The sequence below is a fragment of the Mastigoproctus giganteus genome, chromosome 8, assembly GCF_048544385.1.
Source record: "Mastigoproctus giganteus isolate SK-2022 chromosome 8, ASM4854438v1, whole genome shotgun sequence".
Lineage (NCBI taxonomy): Eukaryota > Metazoa > Arthropoda > Arachnida > Uropygi > Thelyphonidae > Mastigoproctus > Mastigoproctus giganteus.
The window spans coordinates 2,808,749-2,830,258 of NC_143582.1; the positions used below are offsets into that span (position 1 = coordinate 2,808,749).

Genomic DNA, 21,510 nt, shown 5'->3' on the forward strand with positions numbered 1-21,510 from the left:
TTCCTGATTATGAATTTTATAATTCATTACATTATATGGAATAATGTAATTTAGATGTATTTTTTAATCCAGTTAAAATTTTGTTATAAAATTTTCAAAAATATAAACCTCATCAGATAAAATTTTGTCAACTTTTAAAAATTACTAGAGAAAATTTCTAATTTCTTCACTAATCCGAAATGCATCCTGTGTCTGTGCAGTATTATCAAGTGGTTATAGTTTCTGCACTTGGAGCACAGTGCAGGTACAGTAATTGGAGATGCTGAGGAGAGTTGTGTGTAGTGTAACAACTCGTGCGATGAATCTCAAACAGTTATAGAAATTTTTTGGTGTTAAAGGTAGCATTTTTCCTTGGATGAAAATGCAAAAGTTAAATCTTTTCCTTTTTTAAATAAATTTTTAGTACTATGGATAGCCAGAAGAAGTAATTTCTGCAGATTGTACATTTTCAGAGAATGTATAGAGAACATTGTTCTATAAAATAGAGAAGTTAATGAAGAGGAAGCAGTTTGATAAGCTGCATTGCAGAAATGGTTAAAAGTGATGGCCATTATGTTCCTTATATAAGTGTGTGTGTACCATGATGCTTTGCCACATATCTTGAAGTTTAAGTGTAGCCTGCAATTCACAAAATTGCTTTATTAAATTGCTTTATGGAACACTTGTAATTTGTTTTTCAGTATGGTATCTAGTACATGCTGAATTTGATTATTTTTGAATTGAATTTTTAGAAACTTTGATTTTTTAATGAGATTGATTTAAATACACAGTATCCTTTAAAATTCCCTTAAAAGTATGTCATGATGACAATGTACCGTTGATCATCTCATTTAAGAAAGTAACATAATATTTCATAAAATTGCATACCAGATGGGAAATTCAAAATGGGAAGCATTCAGGGAAGTAATTTTGGAAGCTACTAGGCTTTTTTGTTCCACCTAAGAAATGCTGCTCTAGGTTTAGGCCCAAATGGATGTCAGATGAACTAATGAGACTTGCGGCAGAGAAGAAAAATGCATGGGATGCACATAAATTGTCAGGCGACACAGAAACCTATGGTAGATACAAGCTAGTCTGTAATCAAGTCACAAAGGTTAGGCAAGTGAAGGCAGATTATGAAAAATCTTTGGAAAGAATGCAAAGAAAAACAGCAAAGACTTCTTTACTTATATAAACTCTAGAAGGAAGGGGATGAATCAGATTGGTTCACTTGATATCAGTGGTTTGACTGTAGATGATCATTCTCAGATATGTGCCGAACTAAATGAGCATTTTGCATCTACATTCACACATGAGGAGTTATTCAAGGAGGAGAGGGCCAGATGTTTATCAAACTCTAACAGGGACTTAAATGATTTTGTAATAACTGAGAGCAAAGTGGAGGAGAAATTGTTGAAGTTAAACATAAGAAAGGCACCTGGGATAGATGGATCTATCCAGTTATATTAAAGGAGGTGGCAAAGCAAGTAAGCAAACCCTTAGCCATAATTATGAGAGCATCCTTGGACTCGGCGGAAGTTCCCACGGACTGGAGATGTGCAAATGTATCTCCAATTCACAAAGGGGGGGGGATCAAAGGGTGACACAAAGGAATTACAGACCTGTTAGTTTGTCTTCTGTTCCAGGGAAAATAATGGAGTCACTGTTTAAAGAAGCATTGCAGCATCATCTAGATAAGACAGCAGTAATAATTCAGACACAGCTTGGTTTTGTCAAGGAGAAGTCTTGTCTGACCAATTTGATTGGATACTATGATGTGGTCACAAAGGAATTGGATGCAAAGAATAATTTTGATATCATATACTTGGATTTCAGAAAGCTTTTGATATTGTTGCACATGGAAGACTACTGTACAAATTGGAGCAGTATGGCATTAAGGGCAAATTGCTACAATGAGAAAAGGATGGTTGAGTGGGGGAAGACAGAGTGGTAATCAGTGGGTACTGCTCTATGTGGACTCTATGTGTCCCTCAGGGGTTCGGTGTTGGGCCCTTTGTTGTTTTGTATATTTATCAGTGATAGTGATGAAGGTATATCAAGCTTAATGTCAAATTTTGCAGATGTAGAAAGTTTGGCAGGGTTGTTAATAACAGTAATGACAGTATGCTGCTGGAACAGGATCTGGAAAAGTTGGGTAGATGGACTGAGAAGTGGCAACTGACTGGGGGTAATTGTGCAGTCAGATATGAAATTTCTGAGCAGTGCAGATAGTCTGACAGAGTAGGTCATGGGGTCTTGTCAATGATATACCGTAATTTTGTGAGCAGGGATAAGGAGGTGATTATTCCCTTGTATACGGCAATGGTCAGGTCACACCTTGAATACTGTGTACAAGTCTGGAATCCTCATTTTAGGAAGGATGTAAAGTTGGTCACGAAGGTGCCTAGTCTCCAGCTTCTGTAGACTAGGCACCTTCGAGTCAATCTGATTGAGGTGTATAAGGCCTTGAATGGATTGAGCAGGCTCAATGCTGATGGGATTCTTCCTCTTGCTTAAATTACAAACCTCAGGGGACATAGATTCAAACTGAGGAAAGACAGTTGTAGAATAGATGTGTGGAAGTTTGCCTTTAGCCAGCAAGTAGTTGATTGCTGGAACAAACTTCCATCTGTTGTTGTGGAAGTTGATACCTTAAATAAATTCAGGGCAGAACTAGACAAACATTTGGAATGAATGGATCAGTGAAATGGGAAGGGTATTTTTTTTTTTTTTTTTTTTTTTTTTTTTTTGGCTGATGCTGTATAAGCTTGCTTTCTTGCATCATGCCTCTGCTAATGCTAGACTTCAAATTTTTGGGGGAATATAGAGAAGTCTCATGGACCTCACTTGGATTGTGTTTTATCTATATTTTTGTGGAGCCATCCATTTCGATGGCCTCATTTGTCTCAGACCAGTTATTTACTTCTCATTCTATTTACATGTATTACAGGTTCTGTGAACTCTTGCAATGCTAGAAATGGTTAATATCGCCTTAGTAGCAATGCATATACTACCTTTACTTTATGGGAGTGCATATATATGTTTTTTGGAAGATATAAGCAAAGCCAACAAATTCTCTGTGAGATAGAAGCCTCCTTGCAGACTTCTTTTGGCCCTTGATCATTGCAACATGAACACTCATGAGTTTCATAAGTTTTTGGTGTTCCAGTTTTGTATATTGCAAAACTGGAATTTTTTATGCAACAATCTCAGTTTTCTTAAATTTGGAATGCAGACATTCCATATTTAAGTTAGACTAGTTTTGCTCTCTGGTGTGTACTTCTCTATGTGGTAGACTATTTGTTCTCTAGTGGCTTCACATCTCAAATTTGCAATGTAACTTTATAAAAAATAAATATTCTTTGTTGTACATTGTGCCCCATTTTTCTATTTAATCATCGGAAACAAAAAGAAACCTCATCAGTGAGTTGCATTTCTTTTTTTAATACACTGTAGCTATTAATTCAGAGAGACCATGCCAGGAGAAAAGGCATGCATTAGATAGAAGCTTAGTGGTTATGGGAACAGTAGTGAGTCAATGAGAAAGGTAGGAAATGTTCTGATTCTCTTTTTGTACTTAAAAATATCCTACAAACAAACACAAAATGTTACTGGAGCAGAAACTTACTGTAACATGTTGGAATTAGATGGCTGAAAAGACACATGTTTTTCAGTTTACAACTCAGTCCTAACTGCATGGGGCATGTGATTTTTTTGTGTGTAAATGTGTGTACAGTGGACCCTGCTTTACGATTGGTTCACTGTATGATCAAATCACTTTACAATGGACTCTCCATTCACTATACGATATGTGGTAAGCACCGGTCATTGTGATTACATTTGCGAATTGAATTTTAATTCTATTAAATGCCGATTCTGATAAGTGAAAATAGAAGGAATACTATTCACACGCTATAAAAGTAAAGATATAAAGCACAAATTTATGCTTTATAACCTTGCCAATTACAAAATTAAATGATATGTGAAAATCAGAAAAATATTTTCTATAGGTTTGCAAATAAAAATAAATTTATGCTTACGTGCATGGCTTAATTACTGTTGTAATATGTACATGCTAACTAATTGAATTTCTGTTCAATGACATTTTTTTTTTTTTTTGTTCTAAAATTTAAAACAGTAAAAAAAGATAAGCAATCAATAACAAAGAACACGGCATGCGCAAATTGCAACTAACACGATACGTGCAAGTGAGATATGGAGTAACAAGTTTATGAAGCTTAAAAAGTAGGAATGAAGAGAAGATTCTGAAAATTTATTTATGTTTTTTATACAATTGAAGAGGAAACACATTTCACTATAATAACGTAAAAACCCACAGAATTCCAGCTATAGGTATTATCACAAATGCAATAAGATTGAGTTTGCTACCTGTTTATAATAGATTGCACTAACAGAAAAGCCCTATAAACTGGAAACTGCAAATGGTTTTTTTTGTTTTTTGTTTTATGGTAGTGATCTCCAGAAATGTGCTTTATAAAAATATCACAAAGGCTTTCAAAATTGATTCTTATAACTGAACATATGATAACAATGAAAGTGTAGTGCATTTTAATGATTTGAATTGGTTATCTGGAATTTTATTCGAGTAAAGGGGCTGATTCTTCTAACCAGTGACCATGTTAAGAGGTGCCTAACTTATTTCACTTTACAGTGGGCTTGACTTATGATTGTCTCTGACTGGACCACGTAGTCCTTCCTCTCAGCCAATAGCAGCCATTGTTAATGTGTTGTTCTCATGTTCTATTTTTTTCGTCCTTTAGTTGAAGTGTTTTTTGTGTTGTGCTTTTATCAGTATATTAGTTTTAATCAATATGTACAATTTCCATTATAAAAATTCCCTTTTAGAGAGATAAATAGCTTAGTTATATAGCAAAAATTTCAATTTCCAAGGTCTTGGAACGAATTACCAAAAAGCCATGTGTTATTGGATTCATATGATATTTTCACAATTCGATGGCATCTCTGGAATGGATTAATATTATAAAGCTGGGGTCCACTGTAAATACACACACACACACACACACACACACACACACACACACACCACTTAAATTATAGATATGCCAGTTAAATTATTTTTTTCTTGTTAAATAAATAAAACCTGTTTATATACATGATATACTCACCTTCCAGTCTTGTACTTTTCAAGATTAAGTTTGAAAAATACAAAAGTTAAAAGAGTGTAAAATCATTTTAACGTGCCAGTTAAAATGATTCTAACGGTTATTAGCACACTAATGCCAGAGTTATGGCTGCAAAGTTGTGATTTATCTGGAACGAGGCACAGAATAGTAAGATACAGAGTGGACACTCCCATAGGTGATAATGTTAATTCCTTTTACATGTTAAGTGCATAGAAAGTGGAGCCATCATTGTATGAACATGGAAACAGGCCGGAACATTGCAAAGAGTTACTGGAGTTTATTAACATTCTTTCACCTTTCACTTATATACTACTTCTTTTTCAACTATCATCTCACCCTTCTAGTTACTGGCACTTTGTGTAACTTTCACATCCATTTATGCATACTTTATTCAATATATTAATACAAACTTATATTCTAAAAACAAAAAAATATTGTTACTGCAAATTTTAGTTATGTTTAAGCATCCACACTACCTGTCCATATATAAAGGCATGTTGATTTAAGTCATAAAATTAAAAGCAAGACTAAAGACTTATATGCCCAGTACAAGCAACAAAACTAAATAAACTAATAATAGTAATAATAAAGCAGTGTGTTACAGTCTTTAATACAATCCTTGATTTCATAAACTGTAAAGATGCTGTGGCATATATTCCATGCTGTTACACTGAGAGATAAGCTTTGCTTCCTTCGCTAATACAAATATCAGTATCTTTCTTACAACTCTAGCATCCTTCTTGTACATGCAAGATTGGATACTATGATGCAGTCACAAAGGAACTGGATGCAGGGAATAACTTTGATATTATATACTTGGATCTTAGAAAGGCTTTTGATACTGTTGCACATGGAAGACTGCTGCACAAATTGGAGCAGTGTGACATTGGAGACAAATTGCTGCTGTGGATAAAGGGGTGACTGAGGGGAAGAAGACAGAGAGTGGTAATCAATGGACACTGCTCATCGTGGACTAATGTTATTAGTGGAGTCCCTCAGGGCTCAGTGTTGGGACCATTATTGTTTTCTGTATTCATAAATGATATTGATGATGGTATATCAAGCTTAATGTCCAAGTTTGCAGACGATACAAAGGTAGGCAGGGTTGTCAAGGACACTACTGACACTATGCTGCTGCAACAGGATCTGGAAAGGTTGAGCAGATGGGCTGAGAGGTGGCAAATGAAGTTTAACATTGACAAATGTAAAGTACTACACATGGGAAACAGCAACCCCAGAGCAACGTATCAACTCTGTGGTACTACACTGACAGTGGTAGAGAATGAAAGGGACCTGGGGGTGGTTGTGCAGGCAGATATGAAGTTCTCTGAGCAGTGCAGATGGGCTGCAAGAGTAGCTCATGGTGTATTGTCAATGATATATAGGAATTTTTCTAGCAGGGATAAGGAGTGATTATTCCCTTGTATAAGGCAATGGTCAGGCCACACCTAGAGTACTGTATACAGGTCTGGAGGCCTCATTTCAAGAAGGATGTAGAGCTGCTGGAACGAGTACAGAGAAGGGCAACAAGATTAGTGAATGGAACAAAGGGGTGCTCTTACGAAGAAAGGCTTAAGTTTTGCAAATTACAGTGTCTGGAGACTAGGCACCAGCGAGGTGATCTGATAGAGGTGTATAAAGCATTGAATGGTTTGAGCATGCTCAATGCTGATGGGATTCTTCCTCTCGCTCAGAATAATCACCTGAGAGGGCATAAATTCAAATTGAGGAAAGACAGATGTAGGATAGACGTGTGGAAATTTGCCTTTAGCCAGCGAGTGGTTGGTTGGTGGAACAGACTTCCATCCCTTGTCGTGGAAGTTGATAGCCTAAATAAGTTTAAGGCTCAGCTGGACAGGTATTTTGAACGAACAGAGGGGTGAAGTGGAAGTGGTTTTTTTTTTTTTTTTGGCTGATGCTGCATAAGCTTGCTTTCTTGCATCAAATGCCTCTACTAATGCTAATGCATCAAAAATTCAGATAATTTTGATATTGGAGTTTTAAGAAAAATTCTGATTCAGACTAAAACATGCTTAGGACTTTCTTGTGGACAGTTCACTAGACTAAAACAAGTGGGAGCTGTCATCTAGAAATGTCTAGATTTAAATTATTTATTTATTCGATAAACCATTACTTCGATTAATATCAATACATTATTCATATTAATTAATGTAATAAGTTATGAATTAGTTATTAATTAGCTATTAACAGTATTTTTTTTTTTGTAATTTCATTAAATATTTCACAATTGTATCAATTATTACGATAAATTACCTTAAACGTTCTTTCGGAAATCGGTGGAATTGCACTCCAGCTTTGTTACAAAAGAAATACTTCTTTCTATCCACGATGTCAGAGACAACTACATAAATAATTATAATTATAATAACGATAAAAGCAATGTAAATCGAACTTGCTACGCTCCATTAACACTATAATCCAAATACAGTAACGGCTTCATTAGCATTGGGCATGTGCATTAGTACTCTCTGGGTTTTGATGGCTGCATTATTCCATGTTCATACAGTGATGGCACTGGGAGTAATTCAGCGGAGTGTCCACTCTGTATCTTAGTACTCTGTGGAACGAAGGTAGCAGTTAAAACAGGATGTGAACTATCAGTTTTGGCTACGGCAAATCATATTGAGTATATTCTTCAGCTATTCTATTTGTTTGATTTTAATTTTAGGGGATTTTTTCCCTCCTTTGTTCAGAAAATAAAACTTATATATATACATGATATACTCACAAAGAAATTTAGATATTTACGAGAAATTAAAAAGTAGATAACATAGTAAATGACATAAAACAGTATCAGAAAAAATGGATCAGCCACATAGAAATAATGAACCCAGATCGGATTCCAAAATTAGCCTTTAACTACAAATCCACAGCAAGAGAGAGATGTGGATCGACCCAGACAACGATGGCGAGATCAAGACCACCTCCAAGAGCTACAACAGAACAGGTCTTAAAACACACCTGAGGCAGACCAAGTCCACAATGATGATGATACATGTATTCAGAAAAGGAAAGGATAGGATATTTAACAGCTTTTATCTACTGAAACTAGGGTGCAGAGCTTATGCCTAATCAGTGAAATCGTCAAATAAATGTAGAGTTTTTTTTTTTTTTTGCAAGATATAAACTGAGGAATTTATTGTAGCTTAAACACAGAGCGTACAGATAAAGTAGAAATATATGAGCTTTCGGCTATATGGTAGCCTTCGTCAGAATTAAAATACATCCATCCATCGTCATTCGTCCATCGTCATTCTACCGGCAGACAAAGGCCGCCGTACGGTTGTAATGGATCACACTGATTACATGGCGAAAGCGCTACTACTTTTACGGGATACTACTGTATACAAACCCCTGACCATCAACCCCAACAGAGTTTTAGAACGATGGGAATCAGAGGTGAATATCCTCATCAACAGTTGGCTGAAACAAGGGAAGATCACACAGTCAACCCGTAATCACCTCCGTGCTTCCGGATGTCAGATCCCACGGTTTTACGGCCTACCGAAAGTGCACAAAGAAGACACACCACTGAGACCAATTGTATCCTGCTGTGGATCACCGACTTACGAGCTGTCTAAATTTGTCTCGAGACTTCTTTCTCCTCTGGTTGGCAAGACCACCCACACCGTTTCCAACAGTGTTGAATTCATAAAGAGGATTCGCACTGTATCCATCTCGCAGAATCAAGTTATGGCATCGTTCGACGTCACATCGCTCTTTACCTCCATCCCTGTGGAACTTGCCATTTCTTGTGCAAAACAACTCTTGGACAATGATAGAACCCTCAACGAAAGAACTGGTCTCACACCCGATGACATTTCCACCGCCCTCAGACTGTGCTTAACAGGGGGTGCGATCATATTTAATGACTCAGTCTACCAGCAGATACATGGCACGGCCATGGGTTCCCCGGTCAGCTCAGTCACAGCAAACATCGTGATGGAGGAGTTAGAGGGACGTGCGTTTGCACACGCACCTGATCACATCGCCTTTTGGTGTCGCTATGTTGACGATGTGTTCGTGGTAATCCCTAGAGACTCAGGTCAGCGACTTCTATCATACCTCAACTCACTATCGCCCTTCATAAAATTCACGATTGAGCTGGAGTCGAACAACTCTTTACCATACTTAGACACACTTGTCCGACGTGAAGGCACATACCTGAGGACTACAGTTTATCGTAAGCCCATGTGTGCTGGCCAGTTTACCAACTTCCGGTCAGCACACGCGCGAGGCCACCTCCTCTCCACGGCCCGAACCTTGCTTACTCGCGCCTGGACACACTCCAGCTCCGCTGATGAAAGACGCAAAGAGGTCACTAGGGTCAAAGTAGACCTTACGAGGTGTGGCTACCCCATTGACGTCCTCGACAGGTGTGATCTACAGACACGTGACATCGTGACGACCAGCTACAACACCAACAGTGACGAGCCATCCACAAGGGCATTCATCCCATACTACCCCAACCTGTCACAACAGATCGGCAGAATCCTGAGAACGCACGGAATAAAGTGCATCCAGCTCCCAGGCAGGAAACTGCGTTCTTTCATTTCCAACGTGAAAACACCTGTCCCCACCCTTCTGCAGAGCGGTTTAGTCTACCGCATCTCTTGCCGTGACTGCACTAGCTGCTACTTCGGAGAGACTGGACGTCGACTCGAGAAACGTCTCTCGGAGCACAAAAGAGCGATCCGTTTAGCGGATGTTGAACACTCAGCCATCGCCGAGCATGTCTGGACAACCCACCACGACATCGACCCACACCGCGATGTCGTGGTGGTAGACAGATCCCACCATTACCTAAAGCGTACCTGGTTGGAATCATTAAATATAAAATCTTCGGATAAATCCTTAAACAGGAACAGTGGTTACCAAGTCAACCCGATCACAGAGTCAGTAGTTCTGTCATTGGACAAGCGCTGGCCACGTCATCATGCGTCACAGCCACAGACGTCAACAAACAATTAAACCTCGCGTCTCACGCACCTGGCAGTGCACATCTTCATTCCAACTGCCATTCATGTATTTTAATTCTGACGAAGGCTACCATATAGCCGAAAGCTCATATATTTCTACTTTATCTGTACGCTCTGTGTTTAAGCTACAATAAATTCCTCAATGAATCCAGAGCGCCTAGGCCTGTTTCGTTAAGATATAAACTTCCAGAACGCTAAGGAATCCCTTAGCCCTAAAAATTTTCCCCGGGAAAATTTTTAGAAAATCATGGTTCCAACAGCATTAGTAATGATGTGTCAATGGCATTATTTATTAGTAATAATAAATAAATATTTTTTTAAATTTAAATATATATATATTTTAATTTCTTTTTATCTTCCGGAACACCGTTCTGGCAATAAAAAAGCCCTGAATAAATGTATTTGCTAAATTAAAAAATAATGAAGTGGTTGCTTGCAAGCTTTGAATTTTATGTAATTGCACAGTTATTCTACAAATAGCATTTTTCTTAAGAGAAGAATAAAGCTCTTACTTTGTAATGCTTTGTCACAGTGCTGATATTTACTTAATTTTTATGGTTATTTCCATCTCAGTACTTGAGAACACACTAAAGATTTAAATATGAAGCGTGAAATACCAAATATGACAAGTCCTTGCTGTTCATCACCCCATTGTTCATCATTTTGTTAATTTGTTGCCACTTGTGCACACCGATCTGTGATAGATACAGTGAGTCATAGTGCTGTTAAATTGATTGTGTTTTGTGAATTTATTGAAAATTTCTTATTTATTGAGAATTCCTCAGATTTTTTTATAAATTTCAACCCTAATGTTATGTTTAAATATTTTCAAGAATAATTTGAAAATACTAAAAATATCTTCAGATATTTTAATTTTTTGTTCTTTATACTCTGGCATGACCACCAGGTCACACGAGTTTACAATTAATCAAGAATACAATAGTTAATTGTATTTAATTCCAGTGATAATAATATTATTACTATCACTGGAATTAATACGAGCAGTTCGGATGAAGAATCTGAGACAGAGAAAGTCCTAATCTACAAGTGCTTGCATATGAGAAATCCAGCTATACAAATCCTTTTGAAAACATCCTTAATAAACAAAACAACTGAAAATCAGTTCATTCTGTAATGAGGCTTCAGTATTCAGAGTCCTTGCAGAAATAAACTGATGACCTTTTTTTTTTTTTTTTTATATAACTTTTGCTACACAAAATTTATACCAAGGATAAAAACAAGATCATGAATTCTGTGGGAGAGAGGATGCACCGAGTGAAGAGAGCATTCAGCTGCCAATTGATATTCTCCTTAGTAATATTTTTATAGTTTATATGTAGAACTGTTCTTTTTTTTTTTTTTTTTTTATGTTAACCCCAACCACGAGAGGTACTACAACCTATAGTACTTAGTACCATGTTTGGGTTGGAGGTTGAGAAGACGAAAGAAGATATTTGTTGACATTGGACTTGAACTTCTGTAGACTGTAATTTTCAGGAAATACGTATGAAGGAAGGTTGTTCCAGAAAACGGCAGCTGAATGACTAAACGAGGAAGATGAAAAGTTGGTTCTATGAGTTTGGAGTTGGACAGTAAATGGATGTTGGCTGGTGGCGGCTCGTGTTCGGACTGTTTTGAAAGAGAGAGCGGGAATTATAGAAGCCAATTCAGAAGAACAGTGCAAATGGAAGTATCTGTAGAAGAGGCATGCAGCAGAAACAGTAAGTCTATGAGACAGCGAGTGGAGAGACTTTGTTAAAGATGAATCATTAATTAACCTAACTGCCCTCTTCTGAATGGAATCGAGAAGCCTGAGAGAGGTTTTGGGGGCACCACCCCAGATGTGGAAACAATATTCCATGGTAGTGCGGATTTGCGATTTATACAGAGTGAGCAGCTGTTTGGAAGAAAAGTAACGCCGAGAGCGAAAGAGAAAACCAATTTTTTTAGATGCAGAGGAAGCAATATTTGTAATGTGCTTGTGCCAAGAGAGATTAGAAGTCATGGTAATCCCCAAAACAGATATATCATTTTGCCTAGAAATCGGAGTGTCACTAAAGATAAGCATAGGAGCAGAAGAATCCTTTTTGCAAGATACAAGACAAGACTGAGTTTTAGAAGGGTTGAAATCAACTAAGTTGTCTTTGCCCCACTGGAGAATTACCTGAAGATTGGCATTTAAGGAATTGGTAGCAGATTTTCGAGAAGTTGAAGCTGATTGAGCAAGACAAGGTTTCTCAAAATGGAAAGTGGAATGCAATGTGCTATCATTGGCAAAACTATGGATAGGATTTCCAGTCAATGGAAGAAGGTCATTAATATACAAGAGGAAAAGAGTGGGGAAAAGAACTGAACCTTGGGGGACACGGGCATTAGTGAAGAAGTTAGAAGACAGAGAGCCATCTACCATCACCCTCAGTGAGTGATCAGAGAGAAAACTGGATAACCAATAACTAAAAACAGTTGGCAAACCATAAGATGGAAGCTTGTTTAGAAGACCTTTATGCCAAACACGAAAGCCTTTGAGATGTCACTTCATTCGAAAGCCTTTGAGATGTCAAGAGCAACTACTTGTGTTTCACCGAACCTTTCCATTGGATTAGTCCATTAATGTGTAACATAAGCCAGAATATCACCAGTGGATCAACACTGACGGAATCCATACTGGTGATCGTTGATCAGACGGCAGGTTTCTAGGTAGTTTAAGAGTTGGCGGTTAATTGATTTCTTCATTACTTTAGAAAGAGTAGAAGTAATTGCAATGGGACGATAATTGGATGGGAGAGATTTGTCACCCTTTTTAGGAACTGGCTGGATATGAGCAAATTTCCAAGCAGAAGGAAAAACACTTTTGGAATATGAAAGTGAAAAAAGGCGGCAAAGAATAGGAGTAAGTTCAGGAGCACAGGTTTTGAGAACAAGTGGAGAAATACCATCGGGACCTGGAGCTTTCTTAGCATCAAGATTCGTCAAAATCCTTCTGACATCCTTTTGACGGAAGACCACAGGGGCATTCAATGGAGCGTGTTGGGAATGGTGGGAATTGTTTTACCAAGATCATTAATACATGAGTTGGAAGAAAAATGGGATGCTAGCAGGTCAGCTTTATCCTTGGCTGAAGTGACAACAGAACCATCTGGTTTGGACAGAGGTGGGAGCAGAGATGGGCAAAAGTTGCGGCCAATAGCTTTGGCAAGAGACCAGAATACTCGGCTGCTATTAGGGCAAGAAGCAAGTTTTCTACTCTTAGCCTGTTCAAACTCTAGTTTTGATTGATTAATAACTGCTTTACAATTGTTGTGAGCTTTGGTGTACGCAGAAAATGAAACTGGAGAATTAGAAACAAGCCGATTATGATATGCAACATTCTTCTCTTGAACAGCCTTAGCACATTTATTGGAAAACCAAGGTTTAGATAAAGGACGAGATTTTAAAGTGCAGTGTGGGATAAAGGATTCCATTCCTGCAAGAATAATTTCACTGACACGATCTGAGCAAACGTTGACATCAGAAGTTTTGAAACAGTAATCCGACCAAGGAAAAGAAGTCTCGCAGGTCATCCCATTTTGCATTCTTGTAATGCCAAACAACAGGAGGTTGGGAATAGCCATGAGATAAAGGTTCCATTGGAGAAGAGACAATCACCAAGTTGTGATCTGAAGTGCCTAAAGGACCTCTCACTTCGACCGCGTACTTAGAAGGGTTGTTTGTGAGAAAAAGATCAAGCATATTGGCTGTATGATTAGGATTGTCCGGTATTCTTGTAGGTAAATGAACAATCTGTGCAAGGTCATTAGTAATTGCAAAAGCCTCAGCATCACGACAATTGGGTCGGTGTGACTAGAAAACGGAAGCCAGCTGGAGTTATGAACATTAAAATCACCAAGGAAAATTACCTCACTGTTAGGAAAAGTTGACTGGAGAAAGTCAAGTTGCAAAGAGAGAAAGTCAAAGTGCTGGAGGTGATTAGTGGAGTTGGGAGAACGGTAGAGACAACAGATGAATTTGACACAATGAGGTAGAGAGATTTTTAAGCCAGAGAAGACCAAGTCTCTGACAGGGAATATCAGAACGGACATATGCACAAGTACCACCTTTGAGGCGAAAGGAATCATACAGCGAATAATTTGGGCATCTGAGATGAGCAGTAGTTGAATCAACCGATAACTGAGATTCTGTCAGAAAAAGTACATGGGGTTTGGCAGACTGCAAGTGGAAATGGACATCGTTGAGATTTGAATTGGGACCACATATATTTGTGAAATGAATTAGGAAGTGCTTGGGAGGTTTAGATCTTTTTGCAGATAAGCTTGCTCTATTAGTTTGACAATTCATTGTGTATTCAATAGTAAGAAAAAGTGGGTGGGACATGCTGTATGAAGTAATGAAATTTTTGGATATGGCGTACACGTGGTAAGAATATAATCAGATCCTTGACATAACGTGGCCTCAACAATGCTCCCCGCATACACACTACTCGGACTCCCTCCAGTCACTATCTGGCAGAGTAGTGGTAGCAAGATTATACACTAGCTGATCCGGAAGCCTTCTAGAGAGTTACCAATAGGTTCGGTCCGGTGTACTAACTAGCGGCCGGCCTGCGAACACCGTTTTAGAGCTGTACCCTCGAAATGTAAGGAATATTGGATCTCGCCACGATGTTCATCATAACCTCAAAAGGCATCAATCATACTGCATATGATGGAAGAGATAGGGAAGGGTTAGAGAGAGAGATAATTTTTACCGGAACTTAGCTCTAGAGACTAAACATGGGTTCCACCACTTTAAGCCTCCAATAAGCAAAGTGGTGGTATTGCACCAGTTGATGAGAGTCATCTACCACCTAGTTGTCCGAACATCTCCCATTTTTCCTCTCCTTTTAATTTCCACACCTGTAGTTTTCTTTCTCTTGTTAGAGTGTTCTCCCCCAAAAGTGTGTTCGCCCATCTGGTGTTCACCCATCTGGTGACTCCAAATGTGTTCGCCCATCTGGTGACTCCAAATGTTCTAGCTCAGCCTTAAATTTATGCTCCTGTTGCATTGACCTCAATAGCATAGTATGTTCAAATTAATAATGATCGAGATCAGTGAGTGGTACCATACAGTCCTGCGAGAATCACATTTTAGCCAGGCAGTCAGTTAAATTCACCAGGTAGTGCACCCATTTGATAGAACCTGGAGAGAACACTGTTGTTTTGATCTCCTTCAATTTAGGGAATCTTATTACTCCAACAAGTAACCTGTGATCATTGCCCAGGGAGACACTTGGAATGATTTTGACATCCACAAGTCTTCTCTGTCAGTCCTTATCAGCTAGTATTGATCAAGGGATTCCTGTCGACTGTTCCATCCATATCTTGTCACTTTGTGACTGTTCCTCTTCTTGAACCAGGTGTTTCCTATGACCAAGCTGAAATATGACATAAGCAGAAATCCAACAGCCTCTCACCATCATTATTTCTAGGTCCCCCATCCATGTGGACCCATGATGTCTTCCAGTCCTCTCCACTCCGACTTTTATTCAGGTCACCCATGATGACCGTATCTCCGCCTGTGATGTTCTCTTCAAGCTTTTCCTCAAACTCCAGCTTTTCCATTTCTTCGCAACTGGCTTGCGGTGCGTAGCATTGTAGTATCTTCAATGTTTCGTTGCCATTCATTTTCAGTTTAATTGACATGAGTCAGTTGCTGATGTTATTCACCATCAGTAATCTTTCCTTCATCATCTGATCTATAATGATGGCTACACCTTGCCTTACTACATCACCTCCAGACCAATAGAGTTAGAGCCTTCTTTTAACTCGCTACTCCCATTTCCTTTCCATTTTGATTCACTCAGTCCTAGTTTGCCCTAGTATGTTTATTTTTCTGTTCATTAATATGGCCACATACTCAATTTTTCCTGACTGTGTCATAATATTGAGTGTGGCTAGTTTAATATTGGTCATCCTCCTGCTTAGTGATGATCATGCATCAGGCTTATGGCTGTCATAGATATCACCACTGAGATGAGGTATGTCATGTCCGGGATTATATACATCTTATTCTTCTGAGGCTTCTTTTTTTTTGTTGAAAACAATAAATTTAAGCTGCTGATCTGCCAAACCTGTCACAGCCATATAGGTATGATACCTCTTATTTAATGGCAGAGCATCCTTGGCATGTCACAGTGCCGTCATTGGATATACAGCTAGGTCGTGATTAGTGCGACTAATGAATCCCATGAAGTAGTCGCATTATTCGAATTTGCACTATTCGAAGTTATAATTATGTTTAAAATATGGCAATTGGCTCCAACCCGACAGAAATAGGTAATGAAAAATTTGAAACATAAGTTTTTATGTTTATTAATGAAATATTACAGTAAAGGTTAAAAAGAATATACTCATAATTTAAATTTATTATTAACAAAGTCGTAGAGTACTGTAATTATAGAAAGCAAAATAAAAACAAAAAAAATTCTAAATATCATTATAGGTAAGCTTACACTGACGAAAACATCTTTATTGTCTTTTGAAGTATTTTAGCGGTGTAAACTGAACTGTTTTCTCTTTCTTTAAATCTTTGTACATATACTGGTAGATGCAGAGTGCTTTATCCACATCTCGGTGAATTTGCTTGCTTCGATCGAGGTTAGGGTCAGCATCCATAATTTTTTGCTTCACGACTGCTACAGCTCGAAATATATCTTTGAATTCCTTGAGAGTGAACTCCTTCACATGCACATTATCTTGTTCTTCGGCACAATTGTTGGCTTCTTTAAATGCTCTTTGTTGTCCTAAAAGTAGGAGATCATCATCAGTCAATTCTTCTGAGTGTGAATTGAGCAGTTCCTGAACATCGTCATTTTCTAGTTCATCAAATCCGAGTTATTTTCCAATATTTGTTATTTCTTCTATAACAGTTTTTTCTTTGAAACCACTACTATTTGCACAATGAGGCAAAATGCGCTTCCACACTCCACGCATGTTGTTTGCAGTTATTTGTTGCCAAGCATGCTGAATATTTTCTATATCTGCAATAAGGCCCTCTAAGGTTGGGATTATTCATACCACAAATTTAAACAGATACACCAACCTTTTAAAACTGATTTAATAATAAAATAAAATGATACAAAAGACTGTAAAATAATATTTACAAAAATTGATTATTTACAAAAAACTAGTTTAAGACAAAAATAAAATAAAATAAGTAAATATGCTAAAATGCATTAAAATATAAATTTAAAAGCAATAAAAACACTATTGAAGCTTTCGGAGGTCTCTGCCTCCTTCCTCAGCAATAATGAAAGTTAAGTGACACATTCTTAAATACCAGGTTCACGGCACACGTGGATGACCAGGCCCATACTCGATATTCCTTTCACGTATACCAGAACCGGAAGTGGCCTGGGGGGGGGGGGGTTTGGAAAACTAAAACATTTATCTCTGGAAAAAACCACTGCCTCAAAAAGGGGGTGAAGTCGCACTCCCCTATCTCTATTCATGCTATTGTTGCCAGAGGATCCAATCCACAGACTTTCCAGCCACTTGCGGTCCCAGAATCTATGCGCCCGGTCAAGGATGACAGCATTGTCGGGGGAGACCTGGTGTTGTTTTTCCAAATAGTGCTCGGCAATGGCGGATTTATTGAGCTCTGCAGTCCGTATTGTTCTTGAATGTTCCCCCAGACGGTCCTTAAGATGCTGTCCTGTCTCCCCCACGTAACATTCCCCACAATCCGGGCATGTGAGCTCATATACGACCCCACTACTAGAATCCCTAGTAATGGGGTCTTTGACCTGGGACACTACTGTGTGCAACCTCTGGCCCGGGAGCTGCACACAGCGTGTCTGAAAGTCGCGAAGCATCCTCGCCATTCGATCTGACAGGCCCGGATAGTAGGGAACATACATTGTGGTAAGCGGTACAGGCGGAACTACCCGATTTTGGCTCTTCCTCTCTATTGTATTTATGACACGTTCACTATTGTAAAGAAGGGGAGAGAGAGAGAGAGAGGAAGATGTGGTTTCGTTTCTCAATGGTTTTTCCCCCCTTTATAAAATTTACCTCGGAGGTAGAAACAGATGGCACCCTCCCATTTCTGGATATAATGGTGTATAGGGAAGGCCCCAGACTTAGAACCAATGTTTATAGGAAACCAATGTGTAGGGGCCAGTATACACATTATAGGTCGACACAGACTGCCCAACATAAAAATAGTGTGGCCAGAGCACTTTTGAGTAGGGTGAGGACACATTGCAGCACCTCTGAGGAGGGGGAGAAAGAAATTAGGCAAATTACGACAGATCTTATGAGGTGCGGTTACCCCCAGAGGGTCATTGATAAATACAATAGAGAGGAAGAGCCCAATCGGGTAGTTCCGCCTGTAGCATACAGGCGGAACTACCCAGCCACTTGCGGTCCCGATTCTGGGACCGCAAGTGGCTGGAAAGTCTGTGGATTGGATCCTCTGGCAACAATAGCATGAATAGAGATAGGGGAGTGCGACTTCACCCCCTTTTTGAGGCGGTGGTTTTTGCCAGAGATAAACGTTTTAGTTTTCCAACCCCCCAGGCCACTTCTGGTTCTGGTATACATGAAAGGAATACCAAGTATGCGCCTGGTCATCCACGTGTTCCGTGAACTTGGTATTTAAGGATGTGTTTCATTATTGCTGAGGAAGGAGGCAGACACCTCCGAAAGCTTCAATAGTGTTTTTATCGTTTTTAAATTTATATTTTAATGCATTTTAATGTATTTACTTATTTTATTTTATTTTATTTTTGTCTTAAACTAGTTTTTTGTAAATAATCAATTTTTGTAAATATTATTTTATAGTCTTTTTTATCATTTTATTTTATTATTAAATCAGTTTTAAACGGTTGGTGTATCTGTTTAAATTTGTGGTATGAATATTTTCTATTGCATGTCTGATGTTATAATTTTTCCAGAACTCTGTTAAGGAAATTGCATCGTCTTCTGTAGTTTTAGCAGTTGCCTGTTCAAATGTTTTTCTTATGTAGTAGGTCTTAAATGTTGAGTGATCCGTTGATCCATAGGCTGCAACAAAGATGTGTTTGGTGGCAAAAAAAATGATTTTTAAATTTTCACATTATGAACTGAGTGTAGTTGGATGACCTGGAGCATTATCTAAAATTAGTAGTACTTTAAATGAGATGTTGCTTTCCTTGCAATATTTTTCAACAACTGGGCAAAAATAGCTTGAAAACCAGTCAGTGAATACAGCTTGGGTCGCCTATGCTTTCTTATTTGATCGCCAAATAACTGGAAGTGATCTATAGTTGTAGCCTTTTAGAGCACGAGGATTTGGAGACTGATAAACAAGCATTGATTTCAATTTAAAATCGCCTTGACCATTGCCTCCCAATAAAAGTGTTAGGTGATCTTTAGACACTTTAAATCCAGGTTGAGTTTTTTCTTTCTTAGAAATGTAAGTTCTGGAAGGCATCTTTTTCCAAAATAAACCAGTTTCATTCACGTTAAATATTTGTTGATCAGTGTATCCACCATCTTTGATTATTTTTTTTAAAACATCAGGATATTTAGATGCTGCGTCCTCATCTTCACTGGCCTTCTCACCTGTAATTTTAATGTTATGCAGCTGAAGTCGATTTTTAAATCGATCAAACCAACCAACACTCGCACTAAACATTTCTCCTACTTCATTATTTTTTTCTTTCACTCTCTTAAACAAGTTTTAAGCTTTTGTCTGAATGGCTGCGCTGCTAAGGGGAATGTGTTTTTGATTGCAATCCTCAATCCATACAGTTAAAAGGCACTCCGTTTCTGTCATAGTAATACTTCTATTCCTTGTATATGTTTTCAAACCACAGAAAGCCGATGCAACTTTACATTTTTCTTTTATTTCCCCTGCGTGTTTTATAATATTCCGTACCGTAGACTCAGGCATTCCTACATCTTGTCTTATTTTATAGTTGCTATGACCACGTTCATGTCATTCAATCACATCAATTTTTTGCCCTAATCTAATAACGAGCCTCTTCTTTTTTGCGCTCATAATGTTTTTATCTGAAAGAATCTTCTTTTTGTCTATTTTGTTAAGGGCACTTCTTAAAATGATTAAAAGAAATCATGAAAACTAACATATATTACGACAGGCAGTAGCATGTAAACGTGAAGATAAACAAGTGTAGCAGTGTCTAATGCGAGACTAATCAAGGCTAATCATCTAATGCAAGGCTAGCTCTGCTAGCCTCGCATTAGACTATTAACTGAATTTTGGTTCACATTAAATGTGACCTGGTATCATTATACAATTCATACTAAATCGAATATTGCATTAATCGTGACCTAGCTGTATGTAGTTTTTCTGTTTGTAACCACACCACCTACACCCTGTTAGCACTGTCATCTTGGTCTGGGAGTAAGGTTCCTCCATATCTGATTGCATTTTGCAATCCACCACCTGCAAACATTTGCAGGTGGCGGATTGCAATAGCTGAGGTTCACCCCGAGAGTGTAGGAACTGCATATTAAAAAAAAAAAATAGCTATTTAATAGTTTCTACCCACTGAACTTAAATAGACAGTTAAATTTCAAGACTTAATTTGCCTTCAGCCGGCATTTATTTGATTGCTTGTAGAAACTTCCATCTGGTGTAGTGGAGGTGGATAGTTTGAATAAATTTAAGGAAGAAACAGACAAATTATTGGAAGGGATGGACAGGTGATGTGGGAAGGTTTTTTTTTTTTTTTCTTTTTTTGCTGATACCATATAACTTTGCTTCTTTGCATCAGTTTCCACTACTAATTACATTTTGCTTATGACAGGTTCACTTGCAGAATACCTGGGAAACTTGTCAATAGCATTGTAGCTCAAGAGGTTAAAGCCTACTATGAGGACTTTCCTTTAGTGAATGTTTCATTTGATAGCTCCTCCCCAGTTATTGAAAATTAAAGTCCTGCATTTAACTGTCCTTTGATTATTTGTGCCAGAGAAACACATTTGAGATATTCTGTAATCACTTCTCTTACATAAGTTCCAAAATTTTGTGTGTTGATAAGCACAAAATGAATGTTAGAAACTGGTAGCCATATCAAATATCATGATGATATCAAATTCCTTTTACCTTAGCTCTATTTTATTAAGTGCAACTGCACAGTTGATCTTTGTGAACATAAAATTTAATTTAAGAAGTTGATATTTTAATCACAAATCAAAACTGTAATTGTCTGAATTCTAGTGAATGTTTTGTTGAAGAATATAAATGTGAAATTACTTATAGAAGTTACTGACAACAGAGAAATTTGTTTGAAAAACTCTCTAAACACTGAATGTTGTAATGTTGTGTATATTTCATGCAAAGAAACTACAGTAGCAATTTCTTTGAATGATAATTGAAAT

General features: G+C 37.9%; 1 protein-coding gene across 1 annotated transcript in view; it reads left to right on the forward strand.

The window, feature by feature from the left end:
• mRpL19 (mitochondrial ribosomal protein L19) overlaps positions 1 to 21,510 on the forward strand; it is a 96,180-nt gene that overhangs the window by 38,210 nt on the left and 36,460 nt on the right. The window lies entirely within an intron of this gene.